The following is a 10000-nucleotide window of genomic DNA, read 5'->3' as shown; positions in this document are numbered from 1 at the left end:
ACACAACAGAAAGACGCTTACCTTATTTTGACACGAAAATGCTTTACTATTGCCATAAAAACTATCAAGTTAAAGTGCCCCTAACCCCAAAATGTTTTTTTCGCTTAAATGAATCTTTGCACCTGTTCGAAACGCATTGCGGCAATTTTTTCCTTTTTCTATCAAATTCTGCCATTCTATAGGCTTCGAAAGTTGCGAAAATCCAAGCATCTTTAGTTCACGACCGAGTCAGAAGGGGAATGGGTCTATTCCTGATGTGACGTCACAATCTACTTTGCATGCATGTTTACAAAGAGTTAATGCAATGTAAATCAGTTTGTGACGTCACATCAGGAATAGACCCACTCCCCTTCTGACTCGGTCGTGAACAAAAGATGCTTGGATTTTCGCAACTTTCGAAGCCTATAAAATGGCAGAATTTGTTAGAAAAAGGAAAAAATTGCCGCAATGCGTTTCGAACAAGTGCAAAGATTCATTTTAGCGAAAAAAACATTTTGGGGTTAGGGGCACTTTAAGCTTGTATATTACACAACATGATGAATTCATAAAGGCCACCTTTTCCAGCGAAATATTTTTTGAAACAAACAACATATTTGCTATAAGAGGCAGAATACCCCTCCTATTTCATTACGTACGTGAAGACAAGAAACTCAATCGTGTCAAATTACACTCTGGGTCAAAAACGCAACTAAATTTATTTCCCACCAGTGTTCAGCATCAAACCCTTTACTGAAAAACCCTTTCCTTGAATTATCAAGCAAAAAATGGGCAACAAGCATTCTTTCAAATGATTTTTGACTAACAAGAATTAGTGAAATTTCCAATTGTTACCAGAAGTCTGTGCAGAATTGAGTACAAACAAATAAGCCAGACAAAAGAGACCACAGATCCAAGTTTTTCAATTCCTTCTCTGTCTTTGTTAGACCCATAAGTTACTAGAGAATTTTCCATTTGATTTCAGTGTTGTACAAAACACCACACTTGTACAATATTAGAACTACAGCTCACTTTGATTACGGCTCAACGGGCGACAGATTGTTGTCGAAGTCCATTAATAATAATAATAATAATAATAATAATAATAATAATAATAATAATATATATTTAGCTTTACAAAATTCTCAAAGCTTTACAATCTTACAATCTTACATTCAAATCTTATATTCAAATCTTACATTCAAATTACATGCAGTATGAGAAACTCTAAAATTACAATAGATTTCTAAAGAAAAACAAGAAAATCTATATCCTGTATAAAAATGCAAATAAGGTTTATACACTATACATAATAATAATAGTAATCTCTATAAACTATATATAATATGACCTCTATACTCTATAGCACTGGCGGAACGGGTGTGTTTTAACTTTACTCTTAAAAATATCGAGTGATTCAGAATTCTTAATTTCTACTGGTAGTGCATTCCAAAGTTTAGGGGCACTGGCAGCAAACGATCTGTCCCCATAAAGCTTAGTTTTAGTTTTAGGTACAACAAGAAGCATTTCACTGGAAGATCTAAGTGCACGAGAAGGCTTATACAAAGTCAAAAGTTCAGAAATGTAATCGGGAGCATGATTGTTAAGAGCTTTATAAGTTAGCATCAAAATCTTAAAGTCAATTCTGAACTTTACAGGCAACCAGTGTAGTTGCTGTAATATGAGTGACACATGTTCATTCTTTGCAGCACCAACAATAAGCCTCGCTGCAGCATTCTGCATGCGCTGGAGCTTTGAGATTTCCTTATATGGAAGACCTGTTAGTAAACTATTTCAGGAATCAAGAGTCGATGAAATGAACGCGTGCACAAGTCTTTCACAATTATCACGGTCTAAATATTTCCTAATCCTAAAAATCTTACTAATGGAAAAGAATACGGACCTGCATACACTGTTAACATGTTTAGAAAACGTCAGATGTGAGTCAACAAGCACTCCGAGATCTCGGGCAGCTGTCGTTGGCGATATAGTATAACCACCAACATCAATACCAGGAAGAGTAATGCTATGGAAACAAGAGCATAGATGAATTACTTCCGTCTTATCGGGGTTGCATGCCAAACCATTAGAGGTGCACCAGATGAGAATGTCCTTCACACAAGCTTCAAACTTAGATAGAACGGCAGGACGATCATCCGACGAGCCCAAGGACACATATAACTGTATATCATCTGCGTAAGTCATTACATTGAAACCATGGGCTTGTACCACATTCTCCAGAGGGGCAAAGAACAAAGAAAACAAAAATGGCCCCAGGACAGACGCTTGAGGAACACCGTACTGAAGAGGGTAGTCGGCTGATCTGACATCCGCAATTAGTACTTGCTGGGATCTACCAATCAGGTATGATCTAAACCAGTTTAACATCTTCCCATCAAATCCATAACGGTGTTCCAAACGACTAAGTAAAACAGAATGTTCAATGGTGTCAAACGCCGCCGATAAATCTAGAAGAACAAGTACAACATCCCGGTGGTTGTCAATGGCAACAAGGATGTCGTTAAACACTCGTAATAACGTAGTTTCTGTGCTGTGGAAACATCGATACGCAGACTGAAACTTGGCTAAAAGCCCATTGGGTATAAGATAGTTCAGCGTTTGCGTAGCGGCCACACGTTCGAGCATCTTCGATAGAAATGCAACGTTTGTGATAGGGCGATGACTCGGATATGCCTCACGGTCAAGGGACAGCTTCTTGATCGAAGGGTGAATTACACCTTTTTTAAGGGATGATGGAAATACACCAGATAGCAGAGAAGCATTGACAATAGAGGTGATGGCTGGAGCCAGGGCTTCAATAGAATGCTTGAGCACACTAGTTGGAGCAGGGTCTAATATACACGACTTAGTATTGGACTTCACTATGAGTTTGCTGATATAACGTACAGACACCGCAGAGAAATCACACAATGTTGTCTGACATAATGGTTGACTAGGCGCTACTGACAAATCCATCGTCGCCAAGACTGACTAGTGCAAACTATCTTCATTATTCATTATTTTTCGGCGAAAAAGGTGGCAAACTTCTCAGACAATCCCTGAGGCGAGTCACATGTTGGTAAGAGCGGGGCTGACTTGACCTTGAAAAGGCCATCAATCATTCTAAAGCGCTGCCTCTGATCAGACCCTGAAATTTGATTCTTGTAGTATTCTGGCTTTGCAGAATGTAACGCATCACTGTAAATGCGGCACTGATCTTCAAATATCTGGCGATGGACCTCTAGTAAGCCAGACTTGACATATTTGCGTTCCGCCTGGCGCTTAGCTCTCTTCAGAGATCGCAAGTTGTCATCATACCATGGCGAGTAAGGACGTAGTGTCACGGTAGGAGTGCGAACAGGAGCATGTAATTCAATGAGATTGCTTAGAACCTTGTCATATTGATCAGTCAATACATAAGGATCTGTGCATGCGTTTAAATCAGAATTATATAATGAGGAATCCTTTAAATTCTTGTTCCATAAATCCAAATCTATCTTGCGCAATTTTCTACATTGAAACGTTCTTGTTGTAGCACAGGGCTTAGGTATATCAGCGGTGCACACTATGGCACTATGATCCGAGATCTTGTTAGGAAAACAAACAATTTCTGGAAGGCCACGTAATAGAGAATCATCATGCCTTACTAGAACTAAGTCAAGGGTGTGTCCACGTTTATGGGTTGGGCCCACAACCCTTTGCTCAAACCCAGCTGCTTCCAACATGTCCAAAAACTTCAAAGCATCAGCATCCTCGCGATTGTCAACATGAAAATTAAAGTCTCCAGTAATTATCAGGTTGCAAGGCGAAGCCGCAAGATTCTCGAGTAGAATAGAAAAGTCATCGCAGAACATGCCGACAGAGAGTTTGTTTTTCTTTGAGGGCGGAGGTCGATATACGGTAACAAAGCGCATTGACGACGTAGGAGTAGAAATAGATATATCCATGTACTCAAAAGCATTAAACAGAGTGATCTCATTTTGTTTAATATTTAGCCCTTTCCTCAAAAAGAAACCTACACCACCACCACGCCGCATTTCTCTAGGTAGATGAATGAAGTTGAAGTCCTGAAGGGAGTTTATAATATCAGCCAGAGTTGGGTCAGAGATATTGTCAGTAGTGAGCCAGGTTTCAACCACAGCTAATATGTCGATCCTCTCAGATATAACCAGGTCACACACAGATGATGCCTTTTTGTTCAAAGAACGGATATTCCAAGTTGCGAACTTTAAGCATGGTGCCCGATCAGATGTTTTCTTGGCAATGTTTACATGGACAAGGTTGGATGAATTCCTAGCATTGTGAGTGATGATTTTTGGTGAGTGATCATGACGTGATGTAATACGAACAGAAAGGTGTTGCTCGTTGTTCCTAGAATCCTTAGCCGTGACAATGATATGCAAATCTGGAGAAGTTGAGCAAGCCGAAATGCAATCTATTAAGTTAGAAGAGTTTCGATCCCTAATAAATCCTCTGAAACCCCTTGTTCTCCTGTTCGAAGAAATCTGCGTGTTAATGGTGCTTTGTACTGATTGATGCCACTGGATGCTAGAATGCAAGGGTGGGTTGACAGATAAGCCATTTCGTTGTAAGTCACCGCAAGATCTTGTGTTGACTCTGATATGCAAATCTGGAGAAGTTGAGCAAGCCGAAATGCAATCTATTAGGTTATTAAAATTTCGCTCCCTAATAAAACTTCTGAAAAGTCTTGTTCTCCTGTTCGAAGAAATCCGCGTCTTAATGGTGCTTTGTACTGATTGATGCCACTGGATGGTAGAATGCAAAGGTGAGTTGACAGATAAGCCGTTTCGTTGTAAGTTAACGCAAGATCTTGTGTTGACTCTGAAGGAAGGTGACCAGTTGACTCTTGACTATCTTCAGGGCTATTTTCAATGAAAAAGACTGCTGTCCGCAAGCGGGCCTCAAAAGCTTCCAAATCGTCGTATACACGTTGCCAGTCAACATCTTTTGGTATGGGGCAGAAAGATGGTCCTTTCTTGAGTAGATTGATTTGGTCTTGGCTAATGGACATGTTTGAGAGGTTGATAGGATCTAACTGATGTGATTCATTAGAAGTCGTTGTATTTGGTAACCTGCGCTTTCGACGAAAGAGTTTTCGTTTTCTCACTAGCCTGTGTAGCCCATAAAAACGACGGGCTGGTGTGGCCGTATTAATGGGTAGAACTCTGGTGTTACTGGAAAAAAACTCCTGATCCAACGGAATTGTCTTGAACATCTTTCTTTCCTCGCGTCCTTTCAAGTTACGAAGTAGGTTGGAATTTTCCGCTTTCAGGCCATTCCAGATAAAATTCGCAGAGCCATTGTTGATGGACGAGAAGACCTGTTCCCTACTGGATTGGAGCTCTCGTTGTAGAAGATTCACTCTATTCTGCGAGGCTTTTAAAACAGCAACGCAAAGTTCCTTTGACGTTCGTTGGAGTGATTGCTTGCAAAGCTTCACGAGATCAGCATCATCGACATTAAGTGCCAAATTAAAATTTAAATGAAATCCTGCTGGAATAACATTGTTATCCAAGCAGTTTTCAAGAAAAGTACAGTGGTGTTGGTATGTGGTTAGCTTGTCCCAGACCCGTGCTGCTTGTGCTACTGTGAAGTGAAGTAATGGCATCTCTGGATCAGCTTGGACAGATGATTCGCAGGCGGACGAAAGCAGGACACGGCATGGTTTCAGGGGCTCTGATTAGGAGGCTCTGATTAGGAATTTTGTTTTCTGATTAGGAATTTTGTTTTATCTCTCGCCCTTTCATTTTTAACGCTAGCTCCTTTACATTCTCAGTGGACTCGACAGCCTTTTCTTTTCTCTTTTCATTTTATTTGAATGTTCGTATTCTTTTATTTTATCTTTCGATTTGGTTTTCCCCGTGGGTTTGTTTCGTATTGTCATCGGTTTCACGCGTAGTAATTACCGCTTGTTTATCACTTGTTAATTTTTTGCGAATATGTGTTATCACGCCCTGTTATATAATCATCTTTGTAATGTTTTGTTATCTTTTATACTGTAAACTTATTTAAGGAAATTGTAATTTATTATTCACTTGCACTGCAACTGATGAAGGTCACAGACCGAAACGTTTTTTATTAATTTTTTTTATCATTTTTAGAATTTTTACTGTATATATTTTCCTTCGCTCGAAGTTGTCCGTCCTCGTTTTCTATAACAATTTTAAATTATCTTCTCGAGGTTTGGACTGTGAATCCTTTGGGATCCTTCTGGCGCAGCATCTCTGTTGGCTCGAAGCATTTTAACTTGTTATATATATATATATATATATATATATATACAAGCCATACCCTGTAAAAAAAACTGGAGGGTGTAGTTTGCAGGTTGCAGGCCACAACACATAGTCTTAGGGCGGATTCGATTGAGCGTTTCCGGAATAGCAATTCATGGAATAGAAGTTAGAAATGCGTCCTTTATATGAAGATTCACATTAAAATTGTCAAATTCCTGCTAAATAGGCCAGATGTCTGTCGGTCGTCTGAAGAAAGAGGGTACGACAATAGACTCTATTCATATGCAAATCAGTTGGCAAGGTACTCTACAGTTTACTGAGTCTAGGTATTTTCAGATCATTGTGCAAACAGGTACACTGTAGGGTTCGGGTCTATAGAGAGACCTACAAACTGCAAATCACTAGTCTTTAGAGAAACACCTTTCACAGTTTCTCACACCATATTGGTTGGGGGCAACCACGTCTTACGGACGCTGCCTAATAATTCAAACTGTCTTTTTTTGTGTGCACAGTTTATGAATATGTGGGAAAGGCAGATCTTAACAAGTGTTATTGGAATCAAAAACCAAAATTTGGGGGAACAATGTTTCTAAAAGGTTTAATTAAAATACAGAGCATTGATCTTTTTCAAATTGAAAGTTATAATTACATGTGCCTCTTGGAAATGCATGGTTACTCCAAGTTTTCTTTTTGGATAACCAAGAGCACTTGCTATTACTTCTGCTTTCTCTGCCAGGTTTTAAATCGTGAGAAATTATCCCTGTATTAGTAAGCACCACAAATAGGGAACAAGAGTGGATCCCGACATGCCCAGAACGTATGAGCAATCTAAATACCAGGAACTGTTGTTACATTAAGGAGGCTCGAAATAGTTTTGCCTTTTTACAAACAAATAAACCTAGTCTGTCCTTAGATACAGTTAGGGTGATCATATCAAGTCGAAATTTGGCCAGGGTATTAAGTACCCATTGTAGATTTCTCACATTATATTTTCCTCAAAAAATGACGTTACCATGGCAACGATATTGGGCATTTCTTTGAGCCTTAAAATCAACATATATTGTTTTTTTTGAAACAGGACGGTGAAATCTTCCTATTCAGCGTTGCCAGATAATGTTAGAAATACTCTCTAAAATATCTAAAATTCAACACAATCTCTAGGCCAGTTTTTTTGCAAAATCATTTTTTTGAAATGTCTTTAATTTTTTTTCTTTTTTTTTTTTTACCTACAGAATTTTTTTACATTTGAAAGACGAACATTTTAAATGAATCTAAGCTAACATGCAAAAAATGAAAAAGAAATTCACCATCTCGAAGCAGAGATATAAACGAGTGAAGTTGAAAAATCAGGAAAAATGAGGGGGTTACACGATCAGCATTTACGCATGCGTCACCCGCTCATTCGAGTCCTCTCGTGATTGGAAGTACATGCCAACACAAACGGATTTAGGTGACCATTAAACCGTTTGTATAGAATTTTCGAGAATAGGAGATGTCTATTTATATTCTATATATATAGGAATTAAAAGAAAGGTGAGCGAAATTAGCGGTATTTGTTTTTTTCTGGTGACTCATTTGAATCATGAGTTGACGCAAGCAGTGTGTGCGTGTGTGGCATACGCTTGCACGTGCGCGTGGTCAGCTGAAAACCCTTTCGAGCCTCCTTAAAATGACATTTTGGTCGAATTCAAACCTCTATAACTCCGCTAAAAAGTGGCAGTTTTTAAAACTTTAAAAATTATCTTTAGTGGTTTTCTCAATGTTATTCACTCAACAGAAAATTACGGAATTCCATAAGGCGCAAAATATTGGATAAGCTTATTATTCTCCTCGTGTCGCTATACTTCACTTAAGTAATCTTAATAGAATTGGCTTTTGAAAGGTATTCTCCCCACTCAAAACCGTCAAACCTCAAAGGATTTATAACGGTTTTAAGTCGGCAACATTCACAAGCATGCACTGTAATTTAAGCTGTTTTTCCCCCGCGCCAAAAGGCCACGGGTCGTATCGCCCAAATGTAATGTACGTCGCCCAAGCTTCTGAGTTGAACCCTTACGTTTTTAATTTTCTGATTTTCTGATTTCAGCCTAAAAGCATTCTCACCGAGCTGTTTGTTTAAGTGTGGTATACTAAGTTCCACTACAAATTGAGTTGATCTTCAGTTGATCATGCAATATGAAATGAACACCATTGTTATATTAACTATGCTCTCAAGAATCAGTTTTACATTTCGTTTAAATTCAGAAACTGAAAAAAAAAACTTTCAGACCAAGTATGTTCTCACCCTGAAGAGTGACTGTACTTAATCGGTCTTGTTCTCCTGTTTGAAGAAATCCGCGTCTTAATGGTGCTTTGTACTGATTGATGCCACTGGATGATAGAATGCAAAGGTGGGTTGACAGATAAGCCGTTTCGTTGTAAGTTAACGCAAGATCTTGTGTTGACTCTAAAGCTAACTCCACGGCCACAGCCTACTGAATTTCCAGATGCTATAAACTCTGATCTTGATAAACCTTGAGCAACCACAGGACCATGATTAGAAGAGATATCACAGCAGATTGCAAAATACGCAGATAGAGAAACATGGGAGTCGAATGGCAGAACTACAACCGACGCCCCATGACATTACTCGTCCCTTTTAAGATTCCACCGCCTGTCTTGTTCAGTATTCAATTGATCTTCCATTATTGAGCTCCATAAGGGTATATTTTGTTTAAAGATCCACTAAAATGCCATTCGCGTTACATGACTTTCGACGCCATTGCCGGTTAAGTTAATCATTCTACTGTGTCCATCAGAGAAATCTACGCATTCCCCACTACCCTCTCGATCCTAAGGAAATACGCGCAGAAGGTTCTGTGCACAAAGACACCACTTAGCAGGGGAGTGACAGGCAAGACAGGCCCTCCATGGCCTTGCACCTTCTTATATATCTAACCTTTTGAATTTTAAAACATATTCTAGGTCATTACGTTCTTCACGTAAAGAATATTTAGCTGTTCCAAGAAGTAGATTGAAAACATATGGAGATAGAGCTTTCTCTATTGCAGGACCTAAATTGTGGAATAAGTTACCTCTAGAGATTAGGAAATGTGCTTTAGTGGCAACTTTTAAGCAATCCCTTAAAACTTTTTTTATTTAAGTTAGCATATAGTTTATAAGACCTTTTTGTTTTAAGACGTTTAAATTTTTATATAGTAGATAACTTAGGATTATATTTTAATTATATTGTACATTGTAGATATTTTATTCCATTTCTTTTATTTATTTTAATATTGTAATTAGGAAGCGCTTTGGACCATTATTGGATTTTAGCGCTATATAAATAAAGTTATTATTATTATTATTATTATTATTATTATTATTATTATTATTATTATTATTATTATTGTTATTATTATTATTATTAAGACTTTTACCGACACGGAAAAAAAAAACAAAAAAAAATTAAAAAGTAAAACCAACAAATGAAACGCAGATTTCGACTGGGTTTGGCAACCCAGTAAAAACCCACTGAAATACTGTGAACTTAAAGGAAGTCGGATAAAAATCCTTCGAACAAAGTGTAGGCTACCCGTAGCCTCGTGTTTTGTAATGTTTTGTGATATTTTTTCAATCATTTTGCCAACACAACACTTCATTTATGATCACGGAAAAGTTACGTGATTGCAGTTTTCTGTCGTTTTGTCAGATCGTAGCCTATGAATGGCCACTCATTTGCATATGAATGCCGTGCATTGTTACATGCCTCGCCGCGGGCAACACATCAG

General features: G+C 38.3%; 1 protein-coding gene across 2 annotated transcripts in view; it reads left to right on the top strand.

Moving 5' to 3' along the window:
• The window catches only part of LOC137988449 (uncharacterized), a 52540-nt gene that overhangs the window by 26911 nt on the left and 15629 nt on the right, over positions 1-10000 (top strand). The window lies entirely within an intron of this gene.

This window comes from Montipora foliosa, unplaced genomic scaffold (genome assembly GCF_036669935.1).
Source record: "Montipora foliosa isolate CH-2021 unplaced genomic scaffold, ASM3666993v2 scaffold_419, whole genome shotgun sequence".
NCBI lineage: Eukaryota > Metazoa > Cnidaria > Anthozoa > Scleractinia > Acroporidae > Montipora > Montipora foliosa.
The sequence above is the reverse complement of the archived record's forward strand: the minus strand, read 5'-3'. Positions and strand labels throughout refer to the sequence as shown.